Raw genomic sequence first — 11,804 nt, 5'->3', positions numbered from 1 at the left:
TATACTGATTTCTTTATCTTGTAGTTGGTTCATGGCATACACATGTCTTCAGAAACATTGGTTGCTTTTGATTTTGCCAATTTGTGGTATCTGGCCGAGAGATGCAGATTAACTTCCTGAATGGCCTTTTAACTCCTTTTTAAATTTCTTAGCCACAGTAACTCAATTTTGTTTTATCAATTTTCTCATTATAGATGCTGAATTTTATTAAAATTCTACCAGACAGGCCACTCTCTGTCTGTTTAGGAAGTGTTACCCCTTTAGGGTTGGTGACCTTAAAGATTCTGTCTTTCTCTCAATTCACTCTACGCTTATTTCCTAGTGATCTCATCCTATCCATGGCTTTTAACTTCTATTTATATAAAGAAGACTTCCAGATTATTATTTACAATCAAGATGGCTCCCCTTAACTCTAGGTTTGGGCCTGTAACTGTCTCCTAGACTCCTGTTTCATTTAGAATATTTTACAGTCTCTCAAACTCAACCTGTGCAAAGCTCATCTCACATCCTTTCTGATCAAAGATGCTCTTCCTTCTGTCTGTGTGTGGCACCACCATCCACCTCCTGGCACCAGCCAGAAAGCTGGGTGTCACAACTTTTCCCTCTCCCTCAGTTACTCCACTCAATCTGTCATCAAGCCCGGAAGCAATTTCCTCCTAAATACCTCTCTTATCTTATGCCTCCTCTTTCACCCCAGTGCTGCAGCCTTAGTTCAGGCCCTCATCGTTTCTTTTTTTTTTTTTTTTTAAAGATACGCCAAAATTATTTTGCTTTTTAATATTCAAAATATAATTTCAAAATAGCTATTAGGAGAAGCTCAAATTAACTGTCAGTCATTCATAAAAATTCAAGCAAAATGGCACAAAGCTTTATCAGGATGACAATGGCAACATTTGTAAAGCTGGGTTTTCAGTCTTTTAGCAAAGATATGAACTAAGCATAATGCTCATGCTCTACTGAAAAATGTCATTTCTTGTAGGGTTATTGAAAAAACTTCTCATTTGATTTCCCTGTTGTTGGTTTCCTGAACCAAATTCACTTATAAATTAATGTTCCCTGCATGATCTTTCAAAAACATATTAATCTATGTCATTTCCAGTCTGGCTCTAATAATTTTTGAATGAGGTGGGTTATCAATAAATAAATGTCATTCTTCCATTTAAAAATCTTCAAGGGCTAAGTAACAGATAATATCCAATCTCTGTACTTGGCCAGCCAGGCCCTACACAGCCTTGTTACCTTTCCATCCTTATTTCCTGCACTCCTCACTATCCTTATGGCACACCTTTTGGTTCCTTAAAAGGAATGTTCACCCTTTTGATTCCAGGCATTTGTATACAATTGTCCTTCTTTTTGGAATGTAGAACCAATTTCTGTGGGGAATAAAAGAGCTCTTAGAAGAGAGTGAATGCTCTTTTTCCTATTGCAGATACATTGTCTATCTTCTGGGAAGAGGCACTTGCATTTTTGTAGCACTTTACTTACAAATAATAGTCTTTACAACCTGTAAATCACTTCTACTTCCTATGAGAAAGAAAAACTAACATAAGGTGAAAGCAGAGTCCATCAGTCTGATGAGGGGCTTTGCTTGAAGGCATTGTATAACATGAGGATAAAAAGAAGGATTTACGTGAATCAATGCTCAGGTGGACTGTATTAGAAATACCTGACCAGGTGGAAGATACAGATGATATTTTCCAAACACAGATCACAAACTAGGCAGAGCAGAAAAATATGGAAGGCTTGGGGAACCTCAGTCACCTGGCATAATTTGGAAGTAGACCCTTAGTTAAATTCTTGATTTAAGATCTTGCCCTCCATTTCAACTAGCAGAAAAAAGAGAAACAACTAACTTGGACTTAAAATTCTGACTCTTAAGAAAAGATGATTTAGAACTAAAGGTTCTAAGTTAGGTCAAAGTTGAAGCACATTTCATAAAAGTCACAAGAGAGGTAAGTACTAGGTGATTTGAAGGAAGAGTTCATGGAGTCTCAAATGTCCACCACATTTTGAGAGGGCCATTTTTTATTTTCCAGTTTTAGTTGGCATTGCCTATGTGTATACTCTATTAGGGAGGTAGAGACAGCCATTGCTGTAGCCCCTAAAAATTGGAACAGGAAACTTTGTCTGCACAGGTGGGTTGAACATGACATGAGGCTGCCAGAAGTGGTTGGTACTGATTCTACTAGATATTGAAGTTCCACATTAAGATATGTCAAAGCTACTCTTCAAACCCTCTCTTTTGGGAAACACACACAGAAATGGAATGGAGAAGACAGACACCTGGATGGCAGCTGCTGCTCTGAATAGTTTTGTGTATCTTTTCCTGTTACTTTTTAAGACTAACACATGTCGCAGAATTGGGAGGTCAGAATTCTCAGGGTGGATCTGTCATTCTGAAGAAGTAATCTGTACTTATCTTTTCTGTGAGTTCTGGAGAACCTGACAGACTGGAGAATTACAAATTCAATTTCCATGAGAAAATATAGTAATGGCAAGAGGCTGGCTAGAACAGCCTGTCTGGTGGCCCATTTAAGAGGTAGAGCAGAAATTTAGTGGAAATAAGGAGACAAGTGTATTTCCCATGGGCCAAATGTGGACTTTTCAAAGGGATACAGATGTAGTTCATCTTAAAGGGAACTTCACCAAAGAGATCCACCTGGAGAGGCAAGGTGACCTTAGTGGAAGCCAAGGGCTGAAGGTCATCTGCAGAATCATTCCCATAAAGGAAATGCAGGGGAGTGAATGTGGTTCAAGCAGCTGAGCTCCTGCTTCCCACATGGGAGGTCCCAGGTTTGGTCCCCAGGGGTGCCTACTTAAAAAAAAACAAAGACAAACAACAAGCAAACAAACAAAAAAACCAACTCAGGGGAACCAATAGGACTCAGTGGTTGAGCGATGGCTTCCCACATACAAGGTCTGGGGTTCATCCCTGGCCCTGGTACCTCAAGAAAAAAAAGGAAAAAAAGGGAATTGGAGGAAGGCGTTCCCTAATGGAGGAGGGGCAGAGGGAACCTTTGTGAAATCCACAAATATTCTCAACTTAAGAAAGAATCACAACTGTTCTAGTCATGTAATATTTAGTATTTTCTGCCACATTTCCCCTCAGTTCTAAGCTGGACAGTGGAGGAGTCCTGAAACAGTAGCTGACAAATAGTGGAAGAGGTGGAGTAAGGAAATGAGGAGAAGCAAATCCTTTACTTCTTCCCCACTGTAGATTTTCTAGCTTGAGGCAGGCCTGAATTGGCATAGGGAGAAGTTTTAAATTGCATGAAATATTGCTTTAGACCAGGGGTTCTTTTTTTTTTTTTTTTTTTCCTTTAAAGATTTATTTATTTATTTAATTTCCCCCCCTCCCCTGGTTGTCTGTTCTTGGTGTCTATTTGCTGCGTCTTGTTTCTTTGTCCGCTTCTGTTGTCATCAGCGGCACGGGAAGTGTGGGCGGCGCCACTCCTGGGCAGGCTGCACTTTCTTTCGCGCTGGGCGGCTCTCCTTACGGGTGCACTAATTGCGCGTGGGGCTCCCCTACGTGGGGGACACCCCTGCGTGGGGGGGCACTCCTTGCGCGCATCAGCACTGCACATGGGCAGCTCCACACGGGTCAAGGAGGCCCGGGGTTTGAACCGCAGACCTCCCATATGGTAGACGGACGCCCTAACCACTGGGCCAAAGTCCGTTTCCCAAGACCAGGGGTTCTTAAACTTTTTTGTTTCATGGACCTCTTTGCCAGTCAGGTGAAAACCACAGACCCTTTACAAAGTCCACACTATACTGTGTATTATTTAATAAATATATAACACCTGCACCAACACATCCCCACAAGAATGTTTTTTTTGAATTTCAACTCAAGCTCATGGACCCCTTGTTAAGAACCCCTGCTTTAGACTAATCTGGACTTTTTATTTATAGCTGACAGTCATTGAAATAGCTATGGAATCTGCTCAACATTTCATTCAGGTCAGGAAAACAGAAAAGTCCACACAGCAAGTTCATGGTGGATATTTTCTGTTAGGATGCTGCCTGGCATCTGAAACTTCTTCCAAATTTGCTGCCTTGTGGAGTCTGAAAATACTTAGTTCTCACATTTCTATCCTTCTAGCTTGGGAATTAGCACATAACTTAGGCTTCAGCAATCAGAATTTTGTACAGAGGACCTCAAATTAAAGGATGTGGGTGCCTGAGGGGCACTCTCTGGTGAAAGCCAGAGGCTGTAAGCAAATAATATTAATTTCCTAGGGCAGCAAAGGCAGCCGTGTCAGGGGTGGTGTCCTGGGTGGTATGTGGTATGTGTGGTCCAATCTGCAGCAAGGAAAACGATAATTTGATCAGTTCTCCTGCATAGGTTTGGGCATAATTTCAAGCTGTATATCTCTGAAATTGTTCTTTAGCTCTCCTGATTATTCTAAGATCTACCCAGTATTCTTTTGATCAATTCATTATTGATTAAATAAGCCAGGGTTAATTTCTGTGACTTACAGTTAAACCAATTAAAATCATTGCAAGGAATGTTGCAAGGAAACAGATAATCAGGGAAATAGGTCAATTTGAGATTGATTATCTGACTTGGTTGAGGCTAAATAAAGACAGTGAAAATTTCGCTGACTTTAAGCAGCAATAGTTAATAAAAAATCAACTCTGATCTCCTGGAATGAAGAAAACATTGAGGGCAAGGCTTTGGGGAACACACAGTTATTGCCATAGAAGAGTAATGAAGTGTTTGAGTCATTCAAAGTGCATGCGTCATTCAAAATCTGTGTGTTAGGAGGTTGCTTCTTAAAGTGGTGGACAGTTAATGAAAGAGAATGGCAAGCTCAAATTTTCAGCTCAAGGCATGAATTTAAACTTAAGAGTTTTCTGTATATTAGAGGACTCATTAATTTTTGATGCCAAAATCTAAATTAGACAGAAGTCAAATTAAAAGTTTGGCTGTGTTTCCCTACACTTGGTTCTTCTGCCCCTTTTATTTGAAACTATAATTAGCACTATATCCATTAAATATATGTCCCAGAGATATAAATCTTTGGTCTGTTCATATGCTGGTTGAGCTCTGAATCTCAGCAGAGTTGCAGCCAACAACTACTCTCCATTTCATTGGACTTGTCCAGGACAAATAACAAAAGGATGATAATGGATAATGCCCATCCAAAAAAGCAGAGAGTATCTGCAACTGCAAGCAAGGTAGTTCCATCCATCTGCCCCATGGGATCTAACACACTCTCAATCAGAAGCAGAGGGGCATCACCATTCCAAAATCCTCATGATTAATGTGATGGTTAGGCTGTTGTGTCAACTCAGCCAGGTAATTGTGCCCAGTTGTTTGGTCTAACTGGGGCTAGACTGTAATACAAGGGCATTTATGGACTTTAGTCACCATTGACTTTACTGCAATGGTAAATCATAGATAGCTGGTTATAATTACATCAGTCAGGGAGATTGCCATCAGCAATGAGTGATGCTTAACCCAATCAGCTGAATGTCTTAAAAGGGGACGTGATTTCAGCTTTGAGAGAGAATTTCCCAGCTCATCGTTGGACAGCCAACATCTCCCAGAACTCCTCAAGAATCTTCATTGGACTTTCATTGCAGCCTTTTGTTGCTGCCTGCCTGCGGAACCTGGACTTGTGCATCCCCACGGCTGGATGAGAGACTTATAGAATCACATACTATTGACAGATATCTCTTGTTGATTCTGTTTTCCCTAGATTACCCTGACTAATACAGTTGAGGACTGAACAAACATAAGGGGGAATACAATTATGACCAAAGTAGACGTATTATTATTCTAGTAATGGAAGAACTTGTAATACTGATATAAAGATAGTGGTCACCAGAGGTTCTGAGGGAAGGTGGAGGGAAGAATAGGGAGAACATGGGGCATTTTAGGGACATTTGAATTGTTCTGCCCTACTATTGCTATGATGGATACAGGCCATTATACATTTTATCAAAACTATAAAATTGTATGGTTCAGGGAAGTGGATTTGGCCCAAGAGGTTGGACACCTGCCTACCACATGAGAGGTCCCAGGTTCAGTGCCTGGTGCCTCCTCAAGAAGATGAGCAAGACAGTGAGCTGATGCAACAGGCTGGTGTGGCAAGCTGATGCAACAAGATGATGCAATGAGGAGACACAAGGAAATACAATGAGAGACACAACAAGCAGGGAGTGGAGGTGGCTTAAGTAATTGTGTACCTCCTTCCCTTATGGGAGGTCCTGGGTGTGTCCTAAAAAGAAGATGAGTGGACAGTGCAACCAATGAGAGGGAGGGGAAGAAATAAATAAATCTTAAAAAAAAAAATTATACAGTGCAAAATGTAAACCATAATGTAAACTATAGACCATGGTTAGCAGCAGTGCTTCAATATTTGTACATCAATTGTAACAAATGTACCATACTAATGAAAGATGTTATTAATAAGGGAAAAAGTGAGAGGGGGAAGGGGTGGGGTATATGGGAATCCCCTATATTTTTAATGTAACTTTTCTGTAATTTAAAAATACTTTAAAATTAAAGTTAAAAAAAAAAGTTTAACTCTGTAGGTTTCCAGTAATGGTATTGGGTGAAGTCACAGGAATATCAGGTGTCTTATGTGAAAACTAGGGTATTGATTGGGAAAAAGTAGGATCCCAAATGTTGGAATGAGGATATATTGGAAGATTCAGATGACTGAGATTACCTTGATTCCCCAGCCACCATTGATCTTTCCTGGCCAACTAAAATGTTCTCCCTTGCCTATCTGATGAGGTTGTTATGTTTGATTTGAAGGTTGTATAAAAAACCTTGCCTGAATGAGCAATCCTATAGGTCCGTCTGTTATTGTCTACAGACCTATAATTACAGACAGAGTATAGCAGTGAGAGGGCAATCACCAAGTTAAATGTGGGAGGAGAAAGGTTAGACACCAAAATAACTGCCATTAAATTTTGCTAATGCCTATTGATAAAATTCTGGACAGTTTTCGTCGGAATGAATCCTATGGGACTAGGTCAAGGAGGGAAGTACATAATTTTAGGTCAGGTTTAACTTATCACTGTGGGTACCATTACTGGAAATTCTGTATTAATTGTTCTAGCTCTAACAGTCAGAATGGTTAAAATTGTTTTGTTTTGTTTCTATTTATAGACCGAAACCTGAGTTCAGGAGTGATCCATACTAAATGAAGTTGGGGTACCAGATATTTCTTTATAAAATATATAGGAAGTAATACAGAGACTCAGAGAGCAGTGTTTGAGAGGATTTATCATGTGTCACCTGCTTAATTAGCCCATTCAAACTGGTCCTACTGTCTATCATGATAATCATGGCCACCTTACCTCATTGGTTGGCCTCTGCAACCCTGAGATATGGTATCCTGGTTAAATTCAGGAAATTTATTTGTATTAGGGTTCTCCAGGGAAACAGAACTGACTGGAGATATATCTATAGATACAGATACCTGTATCTATATATCTATATATAATGTAAACATTGTGCAGTTTTTTTATAGGAATTGGCTCACACGACTAAGGGGATGGGCAAGTCTGAATTCCCTAGGGCAGGCAACAAACTGGAGGTGACTAACTGATGTGCCACATATTTTACCACATATATCAATTAGGTTGTTTTGCCTAAAAATAATAGAATACTTGAGCAAAAGAGGCTTAAAAAATAAAGGTTTATTATCTTACATAACTAACTTACTAGAGGGGGTTTGATAAATTCTGCTGCTTAGTGATGTCAGGGCTCTAGTTCAGTTTCTCTGCCATTCTTTTGTCTACCCCATCAAGGTCACAAAATGGCTTCTGCAGTTCCAGTTGTCATGTATTCACATGGCAATATCCAAAGGCAGGAAGGAGAGGGTCTTCTCTTTACCATTCTCTCTCTCTCTCTCTCTCTTTTTTTTAAACTAAGAGGGAAATCTGTACCAAATATCCCCCAGCAATCTTTCTTCTGTTTCATTCACCAGAACGTGGTCACATGTCTACCCCAAATCAGTCACTAGCAAAGGGGAATGGAATTAGACCGAGCATGGCTTATCTCCTTATTCCAAGGGTGTTCGGTCTTTCCTGAACTCATTACTGCCTGTTTCCAAAACAAAATTGGGATTCTGTTTGTAAGAGAAATGTGAGGAATGGCTGAAAAGTTGGCAAATAATGTAGGTAGCACCATTTTTGGGCAGCTCTCCCTTATTTACAGTGTGACCTAAAATATCACCAACTTTTAGTTGGGTCTAGAGCAAGAGAAGTCTCTTCAGCTAGTCTAAACTGCCATGGAAATAGCTTTCCTACTTTCCTTTTATGATCTGAGCATTTTTTTAAGTGTTCCTAGTAGAATGTTGTATGGAGCCCATAGCAAATTCAAACTGTAGAATCATGATGAACAACCTAGAGTTTTAGAGCAAAGTCATACTCTCCTCAGCCCTGGTTATGATTGGCCATGGGACACTAGGTGACCATGCTTATCTAAGTTGCTCAGTATGAATTGAATAGTATCTGATCTAGAGAATTATAAGACTTAATATGCCCTGGGAAAAGAACATTATCATGTGGAAAGTGACATATAAAATACTGGACCCAAGCACATCCTGAAAGTTCCTGCTGCATTTCCGCTCCTCAAGAGGAATTTCCTATGACCAGTTCATGGAGGAGGAAGAGAATTCCAACTTGGTTTATAAATGCTCTGCACAGTGTTCTTGGAATTGTTAGATGTTGACTTGGAAAATCTTGTTAGGATGCAAAACTTTAAGCATTGTTTCTTTTTGAATCCTCTTTTCCAGGAATGAAATGGCCTGAGGTTGGGATCTACAATGATTAATGACTTGGTTAGTTGACCAGGACTATGAAGGAACATGACTGCAAGATTGGAAATAAGGAAGTCTGGAGAAAAAGCATGTGGATCGACCTTTTCATAATGGGTACTGAGTGTGAGAAAATTTACAGTCTATGTGAATCTCACCAAAAAGTCCGATTTTAGAGGAGATTCTTTTTTTTTTTTTTCCCCCAGAGATTTATTTCTAATTTATTTCTCTCCCCTACCTCCCTCTCTTCCCAGTTGTCTGCTTTCTGTGTCCATTCATTGTGTGTTCTTCTGTGTCTGTTGTATTTTTGTCAGCGGCACCGGGAATCTGTGTCTCTTTTTGTTGCATCACCTTGCTGCATCATCTCTCTGTGTATGCGTCCCCACTCCTGGGCAGGCTGCCACTTTTTTCATGTGAGGCGGCTCTCCTTATGGGGCACACTCCTTGTGCGTGGGACTCCCCAATGTAGGGGACACCCCTATATGGCACAGCACTCCTTGCATGCGTCAGCACTGTGCATGGGCCAGCTTCACCACACAGGTCAGGAGGCCCTGGGTTTGAACCTTGGACCTCCCATGTGGTAGGCAGATGTTCTATCCATTGAGCCAAAGCTGCTTCTGTAGAGGAGATTCTTAATAATCAAGTGTATGACATGACCCATCTGGGGGATATGGTTCAGCAAGTGCCTGTTCAGTGTGCTTATACTTCTAGTGGCCATAGAGTTTAGCACAGGCCCAACAGCTTGGAATTCTTTCTTACTAAAGCTGTTCTGGCTCTGCCACTGCTAAATGCCCACTTATCAACCTGGGGTCCCTAATATGATACAATTGCTCAGGAGACCAGCCAGCCACATTGTGACTGGTTGATAACGTTGGATCTCTTTTATTATGAAGGAGGTAGAAATTTGTTCTCACTGGATCAATACTTATTCTAGATATAGAATTTATTTCCTTGCCATGCTTCTGCTAGAACTGTCATCCACAGCTTTATAAACAATTTAAATGAAATACAGATAATAAAATTAAGCATAATCTTTTAATCATTCCATTATGCATGTGGGGGAAAAGCGCTAATGATCTTCTTTTAATTTGGAAGAAAAATTAAAATAACATTTAGAAATACAGATATGTCAGTGGCAACACTGTTACCAGGTCAAGACCTTAATAAGTTAAGACAATCGAAATTATAGCTTCCTTTGGAGATTATTTTCATAGGACCAGGCAGCAATTTCTAAAGCTTTTGGAGCCTTACAAGACATTTTGGTTGAAATAACATAGACTGGATTTCTTTTAAACAAAGAACAGAAGACCTTCTGGTAACATTTATGAATATTCACAGACATCTCCATATTGCTAAGGAGAATAAAATTGAAACTCTTGGGAATGTTCTTTACTTAATACCTTACCAAGTCATGTTTTTTCAAGTATTAACAGCTTATGAAACAGAATTGTATTCCTCTTTTCATAGCTGCAAAGAGAAGAAAATCTCTATCATCTGTTTCTCAGACTCCTTTGGTTAATTATAATGACTTTGATTTTTAAGGCCAGGCTCTGAAATTTCTGAATTAGCTACATTTTTTTTCATTAGCTACATTTTAAGCGGAACTATAGAACATAATTTTATGGAGAAATGTAGAAAGGGATGAAAATACTTTTACTTAATAAAAGCAAAATAATGATAGAGTTTTTCCTTCTATATTACTAAATGCCTTATATACTTGCCATTTCCTCCTAAAAAATCTTTGAAACTTCTGAGAAGTTTCCTTGGGTTTCAAATGATAGAATGTGGGCAATCTGGTTTAATATTCAAAAGAGGAAATACGACTTAACATTTGTCAACAATGGGAAATGGTTGACAAAAGAATATATATATATAAGCTGAATTTACTGGTATATTATTCAGATTGCATATGGAATATTGAATTTATACTTAAGAAGAAAGAGGACTTGGTGGTGGGGAGATGGAGGCATATCAACTGTTTTCATCTTTTGGAGGAATGAGACTTACTTTGTGATGCTCCAGAGAGCAGGCCTAGGAAGGCAGGTTTTATCTTTAACCATTAGGAAAAAATTGGCCTGGGAAAGTATTTAACCTGAGGTTGACTGACCATCATCTGTCAGGCATATTTTAAAGTGATTTCTTTATTGAATTTTTAGTTGAATGCCATCCATCTTACTTCATTCAACTCTTTATTGTGAAAGTTTAAAATGTCAAAATTTGAAAAAAACAGTACCAGACACCTATATGTCTTTCACCAAATGAGCTATTTTGTTAATATTTTTTGCCACAATTGCTTTTGTTCACTTTCTCCATCACATGTGCATGTGCATGCATGCACGTATACATACACACACACACTCTTTTTGCTGAACCATTTGAAAGGAAGTTGTAAACGTTATGAACCTCACCATTAGCTACTTCAGTATCTCCTAAGACAAGGGTATTCTCCTACCTATTACTGTCCATCCTTAGCATAAAATTCATCTCACTGATTCTATGATTTTCATAATCAAATCAGAAAAATGGTGTTTGTTTTCTCTCACACAGGATTCATGCCTACCTCACAATGAAAATAGTCTTACTCGCAAGAAGTTTATGGTCCAGTGGAGAATGTAGACAGACTCATATAGATTAAATACTGTTTTTGAAAGTACTTCTAAAAATGTCAATTATGGTATAAATGAAAGTTACTGTTATTTGATCTCCCTGTATTCTTTTATTTTATTTATTTTTATTTTTCTGTTTTTTAAAATTAAAGTTAATAGATCACAAGGAACATTACATTAAAAAACAAAAAAAACCATGAGAGGTTCCCATATAACCCACTCCCCACTCCCCACTTCATCATTTTTGTAAATTGTATTTTTTTGAAGAGATATACATCACACAAAAAAGTTACATTAAAAAAATATGAGGTTCCCAAATATCCCCCACCCCACTCCTCGCACACTAACAACTTTCCCTATCATTTTGTATTCTTTTTCTCAAAGAAAAGAGGATTTTGGTGCTAGAAAAATGTAAATGAAC

Source organism: Dasypus novemcinctus, chromosome 1 (genome assembly GCF_030445035.2).
Source record: "Dasypus novemcinctus isolate mDasNov1 chromosome 1, mDasNov1.1.hap2, whole genome shotgun sequence".
Classification (NCBI taxonomy): Eukaryota; Metazoa; Chordata; class Mammalia; order Cingulata; family Dasypodidae; genus Dasypus; species Dasypus novemcinctus.
Note: the sequence above shows the minus strand (reverse complement) of the source record.